The sequence below is a fragment of the Staurois parvus genome, unplaced genomic scaffold (genome assembly GCF_062004578.1).
Source record: "Staurois parvus isolate SC_StPar_1 unplaced genomic scaffold, SC_StPar_1.0 ptg000159l, whole genome shotgun sequence".
Lineage (NCBI taxonomy): Eukaryota > Metazoa > Chordata > Amphibia > Anura > Ranidae > Staurois > Staurois parvus.
The window spans coordinates 2,764,735-2,771,271 of record NW_028317955.1 but is presented as its reverse complement, the minus strand read 5'-3'; the positions used below and the strand labels follow the sequence as shown (position 1 = coordinate 2,771,271).

At 42.9% G+C, this 6,537-nt stretch overlaps 1 pseudogene; it reads right to left on the bottom strand.

The window, feature by feature from the left end:
• Nucleotides 1-496: 496 nt before the first annotated feature.
• On the bottom strand, nt 497-589 carry LOC149463138 (U2 spliceosomal RNA; annotated as a pseudogene).
• Nucleotides 590-6,537: the final 5,948 nt, after the last annotated feature.

Genomic DNA, 6,537 nt, shown 5'->3' with positions numbered 1-6,537 from the left:
TCATGTCCGGGACTCTGCCTTCCACTTCTTTCAGTCGCAGCACGACTGTCTGCTTCATCCAGGGCTCCAGGGGGGGGAGACAGTCTGCAGGGCCGGAGCGTTCTGAGGTGGAGGTGGAGGCGGAGGGGGCTTCTCCCGAAGTCTTGGCTGGGGCGGCGGCGGCGGTCAGCGGCTTCTTGGCGGTTTGCTTATTCTTCCCCATCTTGTCGCAGAGGAGTTCTCAGGAGGGCTTCCAAGAGGTCTTCAGCGGATTCCTTCTCCTTCTTCTTCCTCGGCGGCTTCACTCTTGCTTAGCCTTTGAAAAGGCTATTGAGCGTCTACTGCCCGGAGGTAGTAACGCAGAGTGAACAAGGGGGGGGAAGATCACAAACTCGTTCTGTGTGGGGGCTAAGCCTCAAACCCAATAGCAGCAAGCAGGTGAAGCCGAATTTAATCGACGATCCTACCAGGCCGAGTAGAGGGTACCCCACACAGACCAAATGGCTGGGATAGATACAAGTGGTTCTCAACGTCCTAGCTGGAAGCAGGGACACCCCTAAAGGCAAGGTCGATACTACACTTGATCTTAGCCAAAAGGCCGAGAAGCGATGATGATTGGTCACAATTCCTCCCAATGACACTCATGATGGGTCACAATTCCTCCCAATGACACTCATGGTGGGTCACAATTCCTCCCAATGACACTCATGATGGGTCACAATTCCTCCCAATGACACTCATGGTGGGTCACAATTCCTACCAATGACACTCATGTTGGGTCACAATTCCTCCCACTGTCACCAATGATGAGGTGCTATTTCTTTCTCTGACAACATCCTGGTGCATTGTTTATTCCCACGCACATCAGGACCTTTTCTACTCCCAATAGCCAAAGTCCGTGCCCCCAATTCCTCCTAAAACAAACAAACGGGGCACTTTTGGTGGTACCTCCAGCCTCTTAGCTGTATATTAGGGATGGTCTATATGTCGAACATTGGTTGTTCATGTGCTCACTAAACACATGAACATCTGGGCCGTTTGCCCGCGCGCCCCACAATGTAATACGCTCTGGCGGCACATTGTAATTGGCCAAAGCATTGCATCTGACAACAGGTCAGGTGCAATACTTTGACCAATCACAGCTGAGTTAACAATAAGAGCCATGATCGGCCAAAGTCTCAGCTAGCGGTGATATCATCAATAGCTTCGCCCAATAGTGGATGACAGTTCTCACCGTTTCCAGTCAGACGTACACCATTGGCCGGAGCTAGCAATGATGTCACCGCTAGCTCCCACCCAATTGTTTACCTCTTGACTCCTAAATGTCAGATAGCGGCGAGTTCTTGGCAGGTTTTTTTCATTTCAGCAAGTCGGCGGCGGCGTGATAACGCTGGACGCCGTGATTGAAGATGGATTACAACGCTGGAACCGTTTTTTTTCCCCATAAAGAACGTGTCAAAAACTTGTATTTTTCTTCAATAAAGGATTTTTTCAAAACTCTGGTCTCTATCTTTTCACTCTTTTACCCTTTAGTGAAAGGGTAGGGGTACAAGGGTAGGGGTACAAGTGCCCCTTACTCATTCACAAGGGGAGGCAACATTAAGGCACCCCATTATTTAAAGGGGTACCCTGATGCTAATGAACCTCCTGCCCGCAACCACCCGGCCAGGGTTGTGGGGAAGAGGCCCTTGTCCTCATCGGAATGGGAACACCGTCCCTATGCTGTGGGCACAAGGCCTGGTAAGACCCGGGGGGGGGGGGGGGGCACTCGTTCGTCCCTCCTTTTTTTGGCCTGCCAGGCCTATGGTCATATCAAGGGTCTGGTAGGAATATAGGGAGGACCCCCATGCTTCCCCTCCCCATTCTGAGGGGGTTTGGTTCCTCTTAAAGGTTCTACCAGGCCTAAAGGGCCTGATATGGCTTTTAGGGGAACCTCATGCACTTCCCCATCCCCCAATTTTGGGAGGTGGGGTTCTCCTTAAAAGTCTTACTAGGCCTAAAGGGTCTGGTGTGGCCTTTAGGGGGAACCCCACGCACTTTAAAAAAAAACATGTTTTACTGTGGGCTCCCTCCTAACCTTCCTCCTAAAGGATATACTAGGAGGGGGGACCCCACGCTGGTTTGTTGTTTTTTTTAATTAAAAATTAAATATTTTTTTAAAATGTCAGTCCTGCTGCAGCAGATTCTGTACATTGTACAGATGTGCAACTTTGCAGGTAGTTTAAGGGGAACCCCCAGGCATGATATTTAAGGAATTTTTCAATTTATTTTCTTTTAATTTAAGCAATGAAAAATGACTACCCCTTTAAAAATTGTACTTTTTGAAATGTTTTCTGATTCATGTCCCTTTTATGGCCAATAACTTGCATGGGCAGCACAGTGGCTAAATGCATATTTGCATGTTCTCCCTGTTCCTGTGTGGGTTTCCTCCGGGTACTTCGGTTTCCTCCCACTCTCCAAAGACATGCTGGCAGTTTAATTAAATCCTATCTAAATTGGCCCTAGTATGTGTATGTATGAATGTGAGTTAGGAACCTTAGATTGTATGCCCCTTGAGGGTTAGGGAGTGATGTGAATGTACAATATATATGTAAAGCGCTGCCTAAATTGACGACACTATATAAGTACCTGAAATAATAGTATAAGCCGTTAAAAAAACCTCAAACTTCGTCATAAATTTTGGCCAAAATGTATTTTTCTACATTTCTTTGGTAAAAAAAAATCCCAATAACTGCATATTAATTGGTTTGTGTGAAAGTTATAGCATCTACAAACTATGGTATGGCTCAGGCATCACTAAATGGTGGACTGGGGTCTGGATGCGGACCGAGTCACTGTCCCATCGGGACCCATGCAGTCCTGCCATTTAAGAGCCTTTTCTTTACCCAACTGTCTCACGGTCATCCTCACAGAGCTGACAGCGGGAGGCAGGACAGTTCTGTAATCTGGGGGGGGGCTGAGGACAGAAATGTGGGGGGATGATGCACTTGACTCACACTGTAGCAGCAAAGCTACAGTGCGCCAGTCATTAAGTGGTTAAATAATGGTGATAAAGTCTATATTACAGTCAAAGTATTTCTTTGACTGTAATATTTATTACAGTCATTATTATGTTTTCTTCTGTCTCCATTTTTATATGAAAGAAAACAGAATAGCTGTATATAGTGCATTATGTATAAATGGGGTTTTGTAAAAAGCAAGTAACCAGTAAAAATGATGACCAAGATAAGTATGAGGGGATATGGATAATAATAAAGATTGCAAGTCTAACAAAATCTAACAGATTACAAGTTGAAATAAATCTAGAGGGAGGAGGCAGGAGTGAGATAACCAATAAAGGATGTGTTTGTAAAGTCTCTAGGTTAGAGGGGGTCGTAAGGGAATTAACCGACTTGTAATTGGACCTTTAGGGGTTTATTTACTAAAGCTGGAGAGTCCAAAATCAGACTCCCTTCTGCATAGAAACCAATCAGCTTCTAACCTCAGCTTGTTCAATGAAGCTTTGGCAATGAAACCTGGAAGCTGATTGGTTTCAATGCAGAAGGGAGTCTGATTTTGGACTCTCCAGCTTTAGTAAATAAACCCCATTGTGTCCATGGAAGATTTATTTTTTTTCCACATGTTTCTGGAAAATGACAAAAACTTTTTTTTTTTTACACAAAATTGTGATTTAAATGGTTTATTTCTTGCACAAGCCATGGGTATATGTGGAATTACACCCCAAAATACATTCTGCTACTTCTACCGAGTATGAGGATACCACACGTATGAGACTTTTTGGGAACCTAGCCACATACAGGAGCCTGAAATCCAATGACCACTTTGAAAGCCTGAAGGTGTGTAACTTCTTCATTTCACTTCCTCACTACCTATCACAGTTTTGAAGGCTCTGACATGCCAGGATAGAACCAACCCCCCCAAATGACCCCTTTCTGGAAAGTAGACACCCCAAGGAATTTAAAAAGGAGGCATGGTAAGTATTTTTCAGATCTCATTTTTTCCTCACAAGGTTTTGAAATATAAAAAAGAAAAGAAAAAATATGTTTTTGTTTTCTTTCTTCATTTTCCAAAAACTTGTGGCAACAAATGGGATCTGCAAAATACTTACCATGCTTCTTATCAAATTCCCTGTCTATTTTCCAAAAATTGGTCATTTGGGGGGGGTTTGGTGCTATTCTGGCATTCCAGGGCCTCCGAAACTGTGATAGGTAGTCAGGAAGTGTAACGAGGAAATAAAGCCCTTTAAAAGCCTGAAGGTGCTTATTGGATTTTGGGGTCCTATACTTGGCTAGACTGCCAAAATGTCTCTCACTTGTGGTACCCCCACACTCGGGAGAAGTAGCAGAATGTATTTTGGGGAGTAATTCCACATATACATATGGCTTGTGTGAGCAATAAATTATTTAAATGCCAATTTTGTGTAATTTTTTTTTTGTCATTTTCCAAAAACTTGTGGTAAAAAAATAAATTATTCTATTGATTCAACATGCCTCTCAGCAAATAGTTTGAGGTGTCTATTTTTCCAAAAAGGGGTCATTTTGGGGGGTGGGGGCATTTTATGCCCAGCATTAGAAGTTTATGCCACACATCATTCACTCTTCTAACCACCTGAAGACCAAGCCCTTTCGGACACTTTTTGTTCACATTAAAAAATCAGTATTTTTGCTAGGAAATTAAAGTGAACCCCCAAACATTATATATTTTTTTAGAGCAGACATCCTAGTAAATAAAATGGTGGGTGCTGCAATTTTTTATCTCACATATTACTTACACAGCGATTTTTCAAAGGCAATTTGTTTGAAAAATATACACTTTTTTTAATTTTAATGCACAAAAACACAATATATTGGCCAATTATTTGGTATGATATAAAAGATGATGCTATGCTGAGTAAATAGATACCAAACATGACATGCTTTAAAATTGCGCATGCCCTGTGCAATGGCGACAAACTGCATACATTTTTAATATCTATAGGCAACGCTTTAAAAGCCTTTACAAGCTACCATTTTAAATTTACAGAGGAGGTCTAGAGCTATAATTACTGCCCTTGATCTGACGTTCATGGCGATACCTCACATGCATGGTGCAGTCGCTGTTTCCATACTGGCACAGGGTCAACGCTCACAACCGCAGGTGTGCGCGGATGGGCGAGGGTACTTTTTTTTTTTCTTTTTCTGATTTATTTAATTATTTTTACACTGTCCCTTTAATTTTTTTTTTTTTATCACTTTTAATGCTATCTTAGGGAGGGGGGCGACATTTTCTCCCGCTGCTTGTAAAAGCAATCCTGCAGCTAATTAGCCACTAGAAATGCTTTTACATGAAAGCCCATTGCCGGCTGAAAAAAATGATACCAGGATGATGCCTGCAGCTGCAGGCATCACCCTGGTATAACCATTCAAAGTCCAGTGATGTACCAGTACGTCGCTGGTCCTTGTTGGGTGTATATGCTATGTTTTTTTTTTCTTTATGCAGCCTGTGGGCTGAATGAAAAAAAAGAGAAGAAATCTCTGCCAGAAAAAGTGCGTGGTATGCCCACCATTAGAAAACCTCCCTGCATCCACCCACTTCTAATGGTGGGCACACATGAAATGTGCCAACAAATATAAAATATATATGCCGAAGCATAGGGGCCATCCACCCACTGGCCACCCCAGGCCCCCATGCTTTGGCATATATTCTCTTTTTTTTAACTGCGGATGAAAAATCTCATCCAACAGCACTGCACACACCTACTTATGTCTATTCTGAGAGCAAGACCCTGTTGCTGTCAGAATAAACAGGTCAGTGCTGCAGTTTGACATTCCTACAAAGAAATCAACAATGGTTAACAATAAAACAAACTCAATAAAACAACTTTATAAGGAAAAGTGTGTTGTGGTATGCCCACCATTAGAAAACCTCCCTGCATCCACCCACTTCTAATGGTGGGCACACATGAAATGTGCCAACAAATATAAAATATATATGCCGAAGCATAGGGGCCATCCACCCACTGGCCACCCCAGGCCCCCATGCTTTGGCATATATTCTCTTTTTTTTAACTGCGAATGAAAAATCTCATCCAACAGCACTGCACACACCTACTTATGTCTATTCTGAGAGCAAGACCCTGTTGCTGTCAGAATAAACAGGTCAGTGCTGCAGTTTGACATTCCTACAAAGAAATCAACAATGGTTAACAATAAAACAAACTCAATAAAACAACTTTATAAGGAAAAGTGTGTGGTGGTATGCCCACCATTAGAAAACCTCCCTGCATCCACCCACTTCTAATGGTGGGCACACATGAAATGTGCCAACAAATATAAAATATATATGCCGAAGCATAGGGGCCATCCACCCACTGGCCACCCCAGGCCCCCATGCTTTGGCATATATTCTCTTTTTTTTAACTGCGGATGAAAAATCTCATCCAACAGCACTGCACACACCTACTTATGTCTATTCTGAAAGAAAGACCCTGTTGCTGTCAGAATAAACAGGTCAGTGCTGCAGTTTGACATTCCTGCAAAGAAATCAACAATGGTTAACAATAAAACAAACTCAATAAAA